At 39.3% G+C, this 14,412-nt stretch overlaps 1 long non-coding RNA gene across 1 annotated transcript in view; it reads right to left on the reverse strand.

The window, feature by feature from the left end:
• Positions 1 to 2,712: 2,712 nt before the first annotated feature.
• Positions 2,713 to 14,412, reverse strand: part of LOC139002295 (uncharacterized) — a 61,216-nt gene continuing 49,516 nt past the window's right edge. Inside the window, exons 2-3 of the long non-coding RNA XR_011470139.1 lie at positions 12,262 to 12,319; positions 2,713 to 2,857 (exon numbers count right to left, since the gene is read on the reverse strand). This is a non-coding gene — a long non-coding RNA (uncharacterized lncRNA). The remainder of the gene's footprint in view (positions 2,858 to 12,261; positions 12,320 to 14,412) is intronic.

Here is a 14,412-nt window from a genome sequence, read left to right on the forward strand (position 1 = left end):
AAAAAAAAAATCTTTCCTTGAGGACAGGAGATGGCTACCCACTTTAAGGATTCACCATGGAGCTGAGGGCTTAAGGAGGAGAGGATGGATGGTAGCATCCATCTGTAAGAGAGTATGCCCAGCAACAAATGCAAACTTTATCTATTTTGCACTCTTGCTGAGGTTTGGAACAGATTTCAATATCAATATTACCCAAATATCACACTCAATTCTCTGGAAGCTTGATGTGAAACAAAAAAGTGTACAGCATGTAACTACCCCCACCTGGAAGTAATTTTTAACTTTGCTGGTGATCATTAGAAGGCCTTGGGCATATATATGTAAAATCATATTTAAAGGTAAAGTAGAAAATTGTGTGCAGTAAACCCTGACCTATGTACTCACAAAGTACAGTTGTGAATAAGGAAAATAAACAAGTGGAACTTCCTCCTGGGGGAAGAGTTACCCTATCATATAAGCTGAAATGGGAACTAAAGATTCTGTTGAGAAGTCATTATTGTTCCCTACACTTGTATCCAGTTTATATGCCATCTTTCTTCAATTATCATATTCCACAGATTGTAAGATGCACAACTGATTTATTAACAGCTTTACAGAAAGACAGCAAAGCAAACTAAACAAAAACTCTACCATATTCCATATTTTCCCATCAATTGTAGAATATACCCTGACTTCAGAAATGTGAAAAGTGGGAAAATGGCATTGTAAAATGTAAAAAGTCTTTTCTATTTTCATCTTCTCCACTGCCCGCTCCTTGACCCCAAACACAGGCACACCTTGGCTTTTAGGGAAAAATAAAACATGCAAAGCCTATCACTCATTCTTCCGGAATAAATGATCTTCACTGCTTTGTTCCAAGTTGTCTATTCTAAGAGGAGAGACAGTCTTATATTTGGATTATTTTTAAATGGATATGACACTATTAAACATTAAAAAATAAACCTTTATTTTAGAACAGCTTTCTATTTGTAGAATTACTGAAAAGATAGTACAGAGTTTTCATGTACCTCATGCCCAGTTTTTAAATTTAAAAAAAATTAAAAAATATTTTTATTGATTTCAGAGAGGAATGAAGAGGAGGAGAGAGGTAGAAACATCAATGATGAGAGAGAATCATTGATCTGCTGTCCCATGTACGCCCCCTACTGGGGATCAAGCCTGCAACTTGGGCATGTGCAGTTTGCCTTTTTCCCCCTTAACTGTGACCTAATTTCCATTTTCTGTTCTAGGATCCCATCCAGGAAACCCCATTAAATTTAATAGTCATGTCTCCTTAGGCTCTCTCGGTGATAACAGCTTCTCAGCCTTTTCTTATTTTAGATGACCTTGACACTTTTGCAGATTATTGGTTAGATATCCTGTACTAGTAGACTCTCCCCACAGTTGGGATTTGTAATACATTTAAATTCCTTTGTCACTTTCTGCGTTTCATTCTGGGATCCCTACACTGCGAAGTAATTTCATAAAATGTGTATCCATTCTTTGTGCTATAAAATTCTGTAGATTTGGACTTATGCTAAACATCGTATCTTAAGATTCAAAATAGTTTCGCCGGCCCTAAAAATCCCTCCACAGCCCGCCGTGTTCTACATATTCAACCAGTCCTCTGCCACGTACTGAGCCCTTGGCAACCACTGACCTGCTTACCATCACTGTAGTTTCGCCTTTTCCAAGGTCTCATGTATTTGTGGGAACGTGCAGTACGTGACCTATTCAGATCGACTTCTTTCATTTAAGGTTCCTCTATGTCTGCTCAAAGGTTGATAGCTCATTTTTGTCATTACTGAATAATAACTCATTAGATGATGTTATAAGTTTGTATAGTCACCCATCGAAAGAGCTCTTGGTTGTGCTCAGTGTTTGATGATCGTGTATCATGGCCTTCTGGACATTTGTACATTTTTTGTGTGGACGTCAGTTTTCAGCTCACTGAGTACAATTGTTTGATCTATAACTATAGTAAGCTGATGTTTAGCTTTGCACAAAACTGCCAAAATATCTTCGGAAGTGGCCAAACCATTTTGCATTTCTGCCAGCAGTGAATGAGAGTTCCTGTTGCTTTACCTCCTTGCAGCCATTTGGCGTTGTCAGTGTTTGAATTTCTGCCAGTCTTATAAGTGGGCAGTGATATCTCATGCTGTTTTAGTTTGCAATTCCCTAATGATAAATGCTGAGCATCTTTTCATATTTGCTTTATGTATAATTTAAAAATAAATGCAATATATTCTCTGCAACTTCACTTTTTTACCTCACAATAGATCTTAGAAAATTTTACTTGTTAGTTGATATGAATTTTCCTATTTTATATGACTACCAAATATTTCATAATGTAGATTATCTTATTCTTTGCAATACTTCTATTTGACTCCTTGATTTATCCATCTGTGAAATATTTCACAGACTTGTTAAAAGGATTAAATAAGATTATACAAGTAAAGAGTTTGGAATCAGCACAGAATGCCCAATTATCTACTAGATTCTCTTCCCTTAGTACCAGACTCTGGGTGTTGATAGGAGCAGCAATATAATCCAGCTAAAAACTATGGTACATTTCCCAGCCTTCCTTGCATCTAAAGATAGGCAGGTGACACATTTCTGGTAAATGTGATGTAAACAAAAAAACTCACTGAGTATGTGTATTCATTTTCTAGGGCTGCCATAAAATACCACAGATGGAGTATTTAAACAACAGAAATTTATTTTTCTCACAAGTCTAGCAGCTAGAAGTTCGAGGCCAAGGTGTCAGTAGGAATAATTTCTTCTAAGGACTCTCTCCTGGGCTTGTAGATGACCACCTTCTTCCTGTTTCTTCACATGGTCTTCCCTCTACATGTGTCTGTGTCCTAATCTGTTCTTCCTATAAGGGGAAACAAGTCATTAGTTTGGGGTCCACTATCACGACCTCATTTTAACTTCATTGCCCTTTAAAATTCCCTTTCTCCAAATATAATCACATCCTGAGATACTGGGAGTTAGGAATTCAACATATGAATTGTGGGATAACACAATGCAGCGCGTAACACTATGGTTTTCAGGAAAGCACCTCAGCAAGAGCATAAGTCCTATTTGCATGTTGTATTGTTTGTTCATCTGCCTTGAATGTGTAGATCAAAGGGCTGAAGCTGGAATGGCCATTTTCTGACATAGAAGGAAAGGCTAAGAGAATCTCAGCACATTTCCCCCTGATATACTCACACTGCAAAAACACCAACTAATCTTATCCCTGAACATCTTGATATGTATGTCGGGAGCGGGGTGGGGATAGGTGGGGTGGAATGAGTTAGAACTAATTATTTGAAATTTCTACATATTGCTGAACCCAAGTCTACACTGAGATGTAAGTAGTGTCCAATAAAATTTAATTCCCATCCTGTCCCCCTGTGTGGCTCAGTTGGTTGAGAATTGTCTCATCCTCTGAAAGGTCACTGGTTTGATTCCTGGTCAGGTCACATGCCCAGGTTTTGAGCTCCATACCCGGTCGTGGCTCAGCAGGAGGTAGCCAATTGATGTTTCTCTCTCCCTCTCCTTTCCTCTCTCTCTAAAATCAATTAAAACAATAAAATAAAATTTAATTCCCAATAATTATAGTTAAAAGTTTTGTTTTTTTTTAAAAAGAAGGAACTTAAATATCCATCAATAGAAGTATTGCAAAAAATAAGATAATCTACATTATGAAATATGTGGTAGTCATATAAAATAGAAAAATTCACATCAACTAACAAGTAAAATTTTTAAGGAAACAAATAGATATTTTCAACATATAAAACCAGTTTCTGTAGATCTTATAAAATTTCTCATAGATTTATAGCATACCCACAAACACACACAATATTTATCATGAGAGAAATCAGACTTCTCAGCAAATAAAACTAGACAATGTCACTACCAAAACTAGTGGCGTGACCTGGAGATTTTTGTTTGTTTGTTTGTTAATCCTCACCTGAGAATATTTTTCCATGGATTTTTAGGGAGAGTGGAAAATAGAGGGAGAGACAGAGAGAAACATCAATGTGAGAGAAACACATCTATTGGTTGCCTCCTGCAAGAGCCCGACCAGGGCCTGGGTCTGGGAGGAACCTGAAACCGAAGTACTAGTACAGTACATGCTCTTGACGCTCTATCCACTGAGCCAGACTGGCTAGGGCGTGACCTGGAGATTTTATTACTAGAGTTTATACTTACTATTAATTTAAATGTAATGTGTTGACATTTAACTAATAAAATGTCAGGCTGTTTCATATAGTTAAATAAAATGGAGGGTTCTTTCTTTCTTCCTTTTTTTTTAGATCATTGGACTAACCTCTTAATACAGACTTGGACTTTGGACTGTGATTCCTCAATGCAAATAGTTCCTCATGACTTTATGTTATGATTTAGCCATAGACAATGTGTTGTGTAAAAGGCTTCATGCCGCATAACAGAAAATAAGCTCTATCAATGCAATAGTGTAGTGAAGGGCAGTATGCACAGCCACTTAACTGTCCAGAATACTTTAAAATTACGCTTTGGAACCAGAACATATAAAACGTTCTAATGGATTCCAAATGAAGAATAATGACAGAAATTAATTAAAGCTGGAGAAAGAATAAACACCACTTATTCAAAAAGCATGTACTAAGAATCAAAGGGAACAGATAGGTTACACATTCAGGGTATGTTTGATAAGGTTTCAGGAAGGCACTCTACTTAAAAATTGGTAGCATGTTTTGGTTATGTTTGCAGAAGGACACTCCACTGTGTGTGTTGTTGTTTTTAAGTCTGACTGGAATTCTAATTTTTGCTATGTCAAAGAGACACTCAAGTGTTTTTAAAAGCATCTTATGAAAAAGATTTCTTTATTGGGCTCTCAATGTAGATCCAATCAACCTAAGTACATTGCATTTCAGGGAAACGAAAATGAAAGCCGAGAGCCAGTCTCTATTATTTCAAATCTGCTGCATTTACCAAATATGTTTGACTCATTGATATGTTATTTTGGGCATCAATATTTATCGATATGGAATGGAGCTCCCTGTGTACACATGTTATGTTTGTGCATTATTTTAATTACATGAGAAAAGATGAAAAGAGATGATTTACTACCACCAAGTTTTCTCATTTCATAAAAGAGCTTTATGGAGGTCATTTCTTTCTCTGTTTCACTAGTATAGATTTTCTGAAAATATAGATATAGCTTTTCTGAAGAACAATACTATCCATTGTTAAGAGTAATTCAAGCTTGTTGAAAAGAAATTTATTATTTTTCCAACCTTACCACACAAAATTTTATATTACTGTTCCACTATTTGCCGATGATCATATAACATTTTAAAGGAGAGAAGAAAATGAACATGAGACTAATAATTTAAAAAATGTTTTAATTAAACTTGGCTTGCTGATTTCTCACCAGAAGAATGAAGAATTTGGGTAAACAAGAGACTCTTAAGGAACTGCTGTTACTTCCTCTTCTACATTCCCAGAGAATTATCTGTACTCTGGTGCCTTCTAGAACTCATGTACATGACACTAAAATGGTTTGTATACATATCAGTTTCTCTTAAGACTGCTAGGTCCTCAAAGATAGACACCATTTATTCCTTTTTACATCTTCAGTATACTCAACATGTTGAATGAATGAATAAATACCTTTACATATAAATGAGTATAAATGTGATTTTGATAAATTTAAAAAAACACATTTCTAACTATGATCCACAGTAAAAAATACATTTTACACCGAAATGCAAAACACAAATATTTCTTTCTCTCTAATAAAAATGGACACTTGAAATTTATATAATTTTATATAATTTTCACCCCAATAAATGTAATTTGATAAAAGAAAAAAAGATTTGCCATTCAATTCTGATCCTTGCTCCATTCACCACTCTCTGATATTTTCCATTGTAATGCCTTTCATTGTTTTAAAAAAAATGACTCATCAATTAACTAAATTGATTTTATAAAGCATAAGAAACTCTGATTTGTGGGATAGGAAAAAAGGTATATGAATCAGTTCATCTCTAATTTAACTTACATACATTAAGCTACCAGAAAACAGATGTATAGATACTGGCCATTTCATAAATTTTTATGGAAATGCTGACAGTACAGAAAAGCCATTTAAGTGTGAATTTCTGGAGTTAGCTTCAGGGAAGTGGTTCAACTCCACTTGAACTTAAGCATTTTAGAATTTAGTTGTATAGAGAGAAGCTGAACATTCTAAGGTGCGGCAGATAAAAATAGGAGCAAAAGGAAGAAAGGAGTAAATGACTGTAATATACTCCTCTGTATCTATCATTTATCTATTTTTTTTAGAAAGATCAATATAGACTCAGCAAGCAATATTTTTCCCTTTGGTGAAAAGGAATATAGACAGGGAACACAAGTAGCCTACTAAAGTGCCATGAGAAGGAGGTGATAAAGATCAGGCATGTTTGGAAACAGCTGAGGGAAAAAAGGTGCCTGTTGCTTAAGAGTCCTAGCAAAATACGGTATTGGCCCTTCGAGTTATGAGCCTGGCAGCAATGATAGAAATGAAAAGACTGGAATGATGGTCTGTTTTAGTGGGCTGTTTTCCAGGCTTCCCCACAATCGAGAATTTTGATATCCATGATTATCTTTGTACATTGGAATGTTTAATGGTTATTTTTATTCTTTTTTTCTTTTTATTTAAATTTATTGGGGGTGACACTGATTAACAAAATTATACAGGTTTCAGGTGCATAATTCCACACACATCATCTGTACACTCTATTGTGTGTTCACCACCCCAAGTCAAGACTTTGTCCACCATGTAATCGTTATTTTTAGCTGAAGGTTTTTAATCTCTTAGACAGTGGTAGTTTGTATACTCACCTCTGGTATGATATGATATCAAGATGTAATTTTTAGGCCAAGAATGCTTTCTATTTGCATTGCTGGCATTAGGTTAAATTTCAACATCTAGGTGTTCTATTAGCAAACAGACAGACACTTAAAATTAGCTGAACCACATTGCTCTTGACATGGCTTTCCAAATGTCATGATTTATCATTGTTGAGACTCAACGTAAAATCCTGGGTTCAAAAACCCAAACATAACAGCAACCAAAAAATAAAATAAAAAGAACAAAATAATTCCCCCAAAACCAACTACATCATGGAAATATTTATAATTTCATATAAAACTTGACAGAAGTTATTTTTTTTCACAATAATAAAAGTTTGGCCTTGAGCATGATTAAAAAAAAGAAAATGATTCGGTTTCTATTAGATTTCAAAATTTCATCTCCCACTATTTTCTCCTAGTCCAAATCACTAAACTAAGATGATCTAAGAGTTGCCTCTGATAGATACTTTTGTTAAGAACCAAATCCAATAGATACAGGGATTTAACATAAAGCAATGTTTTATTTTAATTTTTAAACACCCAAGTCTGTTCTCTTTGGGCCTATTAATTGAATGTTGTTTTCATGACTAGTCTTATTATTTGGGATCCACCCAGCTGAATAAATCAGAAGTTTTAGAAAGAATATCTTTCTATGACTGATTCACTTCAAGACCATCATTTCATGTGAACTGGAAATATCTATTTTGTTACTATCTATTTTTTTGGACTGAAGAGATATCACGATGAGTCAATAATCAATGCAATAGAGCAAAATGTTCACATTTACAAAAACATTCTGATTCGTTAGAGTGTGTATGGTATCTCATATACCAGAGAAGAAATGCTCATCTTGCAACTTTAAAATATGTGCAGAAGTTTATAGCATTCAACATACAATACCTCATAATTACAAAACACCTTTCTTGATAGTCTATTCCATATGTTCTCATAGTTACTTTGGTGTTGATCCAAAGACACATCACTCTGTTTATGAGGAGAAGTATGACACCTAGCAAATTCTTACAAAATCCACTTGAGTTGAAGAAAGGAGATCTAAATCTAAGCTAGCTGAATAGTGTGTTAGTGTGTGAGAAAGGCCTCTACTATTGGTAACCTTCTGCAGGACTGTTGGAAAGAATTATTGCAAACACCAATGCATAGATCTGCAATAGGTTCCCATTGCCGGAATTAATGTTTTAAAATATCCTTATTGAATGTTCTGTTAAGAGTCTTTTTTTCTTGCCCCCTTCTCCCCCAAGGTCCTAATGGCTCCTAACTTGGATTAGAACCTTCTATGAATGTAAGTGCTAACAATGACAACCTTTAGGAAAAAACTGTGACATTGTCATGGATGATTAAAAAGTTGCAAGAGAAATTTACTTCCTTCAGGTAAAATAAAACTTGGAATTTTGTAAGCATTATTATGCCAGTATTCCCATTTAGAAATATGATCTTATAGATTAGTAAGAACATCTAAAATATTATTCTTCTCAGATGACAAGTCTTCAACTAATTAATCAGAATCTAGTCCCTTTCTCTGGTAGCTCTCTGTGTAAGTTGAAATGATAGAGAGAAGGTAGTGTTAACTATGACACATTCAAAGACCATATCATCATGACAGTGTTTAATTTCAGATAAGAGTCTGAAAAATGAAGTTGAATCATGACAAGTGAAGTAACTCCAAGGCATTTGAAGACACTACTGCTGATTGCTGAAATGTAATTATTATAAAGAGTCAACAGCGAGTCTGCACTAAAATATGATATAGGTCATCTTTCCTTCTTAGTAATGCAAAAGGAGCATAATCAAAATTAACTTTGCTAAGACTCTTTGAGAAAATATTCAAATGAAGATACAACAACAGTGACAAACAAAATAGCAACAGGACAAATCTTAAGAGGATTTTTCCAAGTCATTTGAAATTTGGAATTGAAACCAATAAAGTTAGGCAGAATTGGGGAATCTGGTATTGATAAGTCTACATAAGCCAGAGCCCAGTAACACCAACACCCCCTTCCCTTCCCTTCCCTTCCCTTCCCTTCCCTTCCCTTCCCTTCCCTTCCCGTTCCTTCCTTCCTTCCTTCCTTCCTTCCTTCCTTCCTTCCTTCCTTCCTTCTTTCCTTCCCTCTCTCTTTCTCCCTTCCTTTCTCTCCCTCCCTCTCTTTCCTTCCTTCTTTCTCTCTTTCTTTATCCAAGTCCATCTGAAATATAGCACCACATTCTCAGCAGTCACAAGTATCCTATATAATAAAGAGGGAATATGCAAATTGACTGTCACTCTGCCACAAAGATGGCGGTGCCCACAGAGGAGGTGGGGTTTCAGTAACACAAGATGGCTGCACCCACGGCAGAGGCCTAGTTCCCATAACAAGCCTTAACGAGCAATCAGCAGGGACCTGAGGCTACGCCTCCCCCGACCCTGATGGGGCTTGACAGGGGTCTTCAGGCCACACACCCCACCTTGGCACCAGGTTGGGGGACCTCAGGCCAGGCCCCACACCTGGAAAGACTTGATGGGGGACCTCAGGCCACATTCCCCACCTGGCAGGGCTTGATGGGGGACCTCAGGCCACACCCTCTGCCCTGGAACCAGGTAGGGGGACCTCAGGCCTTTTACCCTGCCCTGGTGCCAGGCCAGGGGACCTGAGGTTACACCCCCCTCCTGGTAGGGCTTGACGGGGGACATCAAGGTGCGCCCCCCCCCCCCCCACCCGGGAGACCTCAGGCTGCTCCCCCTAACCTGGTGCCAGGCCGGGGGACCTCAGCCCACATTCCCCACCCCGGAGCCAGGCCAGGGGACCTCAGGCCACACCCCTTGCCCAGCGGGGCTTGACGGGGTACCTCAGGCCACACCCCCTGCCCCTGCACCAGGTCAGGGGGCCTGAGGCCGCACCCTCTGCTCTGGTGCCATGCCGGGGGACCTGAGGTTGTGCCTCCCACCTGGTGGGGCTTTACAGGGGACCTCAGGCCATGCCCTCCACCCAGCAGGGCTTGACAGGGGACCTTAAGGTGAACCCCCCACCCCCCATTGCTGGGCCAGGGGACCTCAGGCTGCCCCCTTCACCCTGGGCTGGGGGACCTCAGGTCATGCCCCCTGCCCAGCGGGGCTTGATGGGGGACCTGAGGCTGCACTCCCCTCCCAGTGGGGCTTGACGAGAGACCTGAGGCTGTGCCCCCCTCCCGGCACTAGGCCGGGGAACCTGAGGCTGTGCCCCCCGCCTGGCAGTTCTTGACAGGGGACCTCAAGGCATGCACCCTGCCCGGCAGGGCTTGATGGGGGACCTCAGGCCACGTCCCCTACCTGGTGGGGTTTGACGGGGGACCTCAAGGCGTGCTCCCCGCCCCGGCCCAGGCTGGGGGAGCTCAGGCTGCACCCCCCTGTCCCAGCGCTGGGTCAGAGGACCTGAGGTGTGCACCCCCACCGGGCAGGGCTTGACAAGGGTGGAACTGGCCAGGTCTGGATCTAGCCCAATGGGTGGGGCTGGCTGGGCCTGGGTCTCATGCAATTTTGAGGCAGGGACTTGACTCTGGGTCTCGTGGCATGCCCCAGACTCTGACAGGAGGAAGATTTTCATATACATTTTACTAATTTTCTTTCGTCTCTGACATTTCTATTATAGAGAAAGGGAAAATAGCAATATTAAAATATTTCCTCTAATTAATGCCCTTTTAATGTGCATGAATTTCGTACACCGGGCCACTAGTGTTCACTATAAAAAGGATCCTTAAGGCTGAGTTAGCTCATTTCAAAATCCTGTGGGCATATCTCACATGCAGATAGAAAAAGCCATGCAGGTGATCTGGTACATCCGGGAGAGGTACTTCTGCCCTGCAATCCCTAATGTCACTGTTTCTAGGCAGACACTATTTTTTAAAAAATATATTTTTATTTGTTTCAGAGAGGAAGGGAGAGGGAGAAAGAGACAGAAACATCAATGATGAGAAAGACTCATTGGTTGGCTGTTTTCTGCAAGCCCCCTACTGGGGATTGAGCTCGCAACCCAGGCATGTGCCCTCAATTGGAATAGAATCTGTGACCCTTCAGTCCAGAGGCCAATGCTCTATTCACTGAGCCAACCGGCTAGAGCTAGGCAACTGCTTCCCTGGTACAGACAAAAGTGGGGTTGCTTTGACTGCAGGAAGAGGGACTGAGCCTCTTCTGCTCTATAGTATAAGGTAGCTCTAAAGGTATGCAATTTGAAAAAATTAAAATCATTTTTGAGGTCTGACTGGAAATAACCATTCTTTTAAATAAATTTTCTTATTGATTTTAGAGAAAGAGGAAGGGAGAAGGATAGAGATATAGAAACATTGATGGGCTGCCTCCTGCAGGATTGAGCCCGCAACCTGGGCATGTGCCCCTGACAGGGAATCAACCCGGTGACCTTTTGGTTCATGGGCTGAAATTTACCTGTCTGTTTTTCACAGAAACACGATAGAACCCTATACATAAAGGCAGGATTTCGATAGTACAGTTTCTAGTTATAAGCAGGGAATTCTCCAGCAGTCATAAAGTTGAATAAACAAAAGCTGGCTCTTGCAAAAAACCACATGCATTCCAGTTTCTTAAAGTTTCCTGGAAAAATAACGCCTTTGCTTTTTAAAGAACATATAACTACAAAACCCATCGATCTTTTAATACATTTGATATTTACTTCAGTTTCAAGTCAAATGCACATTGAATTACTATAAAATAACAGATAGATATAATTATGAAAAACATTGTTATTCTGAAAACAGTGCTATACAAAGAAGTTGAGATATTAAAACCACAGATTGCTTAAAATTTCCCCCACAGGCATTAGTTCTTATGAAAGGGATACACTGCACTACTAAAATTCAAAAATACTTCATAATTCTTTAGAAAACAACTTAAATAGTCCCATATTTGCAGATTTCTAATACTCATAATTCATTAGTAAATTTAGATCATATGATACCCTTGAGCTCTAAAATGCTGTAGTCAATAATAAAATCCTATTTTCCATGATTATAAAATTGAAGAATCTCATAATTTTATAAATTCACAGGTGGCACTTTTGACATAGTTACATATGTCAGTTTATTTTTGATAAGTTTTAGCTAATGGACTACATACCTAGTGTTTTAATATTTTTATACTTACTAACATTTTTTTCTAGATAATTATTTTTCAGTCAGTCAGCTTGTGCTTTGCACTCCTAACTAGCTCAATACAGCTTCCAACAAAGCTAGGAGACTGTCAGCAGTCAACCCTGCTGTGGATTGTGTCAGAAAAAGGACTCGGGCAACTCACCTAGAGACACTCGGTTCAGTTTTCCACATCCATAAACATCGGTCGCAGAGAGCCACTCTTCCATTTATTTAGCAGACATCATCAAGATAAATAAGACAATTACAGCAGCCTGAACATAGGGGAATAAATATACAAACCTGTGGCAGAACTATTCTCTTTATGAGGATGATGATGAACAATGATCATATTCAAAAGCTGAAAAAAAAAACAAAAAAAAAACACAAAAGCTGAATAATTAATGCAAACTATTCAAAGCCATTTTTTTTTTTTTTATATTGCATGCACAGAGAAACTTGGGAAGGAGGGAGGAATCGGAAGCTTGGCAGTTGGGAAAGTCTGAGAGGCAGAATCCTGCCAGAGGCACTGCAGGGTGTGGTCACTTGCAACACTGCCGTCTGGCAACACCCATGCAGAGTGGGTCACAGATTTGTGTCTTTCCCACCAGCCTGTGCTGAATGAGTCTCCCTTCTTCCTTAGAACCATGCTGTTCCCTCTCAATTATGGCAGGAGCAAAGCCCAGAGGCCTAACAGGACAAGCAACTCTTTTTTTCTCTTATCCTAGAAAATGTCCCTAGTGTTAGGAACTGAATGTTAAAATGGAACTCTCCCGTATCACCTTTACCTACAGGGCTAAAATGAGCAGACTCCGGCTTCATTATTAGTCAGAGGCCAAATATGACAGACACTGGGTGGCCCCTAAAACAAGGCCTTGTTTCGGGATTACGATGAGCATTAGGCCTTCTACTCTTTGCACCATTAAAGTTAGACACATCCTCCTTTAATGTAAAATTGTCATTTAAAAGTCAGTGTTAGAACCTCTCTGTTTCCTTCCCCAGACCCTCAGGCCCATTACTTTGACTGACAAGGAGTCTCCCCTGATGCCCCCTTCCTGACCAGACTTCTCTCCTGATTATTTTCTCCTTCAAGGGCTCTGTACCTACCCTTGGTAACACATCTCAGCTAAAACTTTTCATTTACCTTCAAGATTATTTGATTAGCCTTGCTCCCTGGACTTTAAGTTATAACTGATCAGGAACAGTGTTTATATTTTACCGGGCTGTCATATTTAGCATCCTATATAATAAAAGGCTAATATGCAAATCGACCAAATGGGGCAACGACTGGTTGCTATGACATGCACTGACCACCAGGGGGCAGATGCTCAACACAGGAGCTGCCACTCAGCCAGGGGGAGTGCCACTCAGCCAGAAGCCCTGAGCTGGGCTCATGGCTGGTGAGTGCAGCGGCAGTGGCGGGAGCCTCTCCTGCCTCCATGGCAGCAGGAAGAATGTCCAACTGATGGCTTAGGCCCACTCGCTGAGCGCTTAGGACATCCCTCGAGGGCTCCCAAACTGCAAGAGGGTGCAGGCTGGGTTGAGGGATTCCCCCCTCCCCCAGAGTGCAAGAATTTCATGCATCGGGCCTCTAGTACATACATAAAAAAATAAAATTAAATAAAGTAAAAAAGATGACAGGATACTCAATTATATTTGAATTTCAGGTAAACAGTATTTATTTTCATTTATGTCACAAAATGAGTAAGTCACCCAGGGTATTTTCTTTTTAATATATTTTTATTGATTTCAGAGAGGAAAGAAGAGTGAGAGAGAGAGACAGAAACATAAATGATGAGAATCATTGATCTGCTGCCTCCTGCACACCTCACACTAACCCAGGCATGTGCCCTGACCAGAATGGACCTACTGGTTCATAGGTTGATACTCAGCCATTGAATCATGCTGGCTGGGCCACACCAGGTATTTTCATCTTAGAGTACATTTTCTGTTATGCGGCATAGTTATACAATGACTTCACACTATTTAGAGGAATTTACCTGGCTTAAAAGACTTCAAATGTAGGGCATGGATTTTCCTCTTTCTGGAATGTTTTCCACCACACCTTCACTAGATTTATTAGTGTTTGTCCTTCAGACCTCAGCTTAATTCTCATTTTCCAAAGGAAGTTTTTCCTGATTGTAAGACTCCTATACTGGTAGGACTCCGCAGCTATCCTTTACAAAGCTTATAAGTTATGATAGTTTATTTCTGACTTCTTCCTAGACTATAAGCTCTGGGACAATGGAATTATTTGTTCTATTCACATTTACTGCATGGTTACTATAAGCCAGGTACTATGAGGCACAGTTATCATTTCACTTAATCTATACAATTTAGAGTCAGATATCATCATTTCTCCATTTAAAAAAAAAAGGAACTTTTTATGAAGTCATAAATTGATATAGAAAGTGACACGTAGAAGAGCCAGGATTGGATTCCATGAAATTTTAC

The sequence above is a fragment of the Myotis yumanensis genome, unplaced genomic scaffold (assembly GCF_028538775.1).
Source record: "Myotis yumanensis isolate MYYU_CA2020_CCGP unplaced genomic scaffold, mMyoYum1.0.hap1 SCAF_2, whole genome shotgun sequence".
Taxonomy (NCBI): Eukaryota; Metazoa; Chordata; class Mammalia; order Chiroptera; family Vespertilionidae; genus Myotis; species Myotis yumanensis.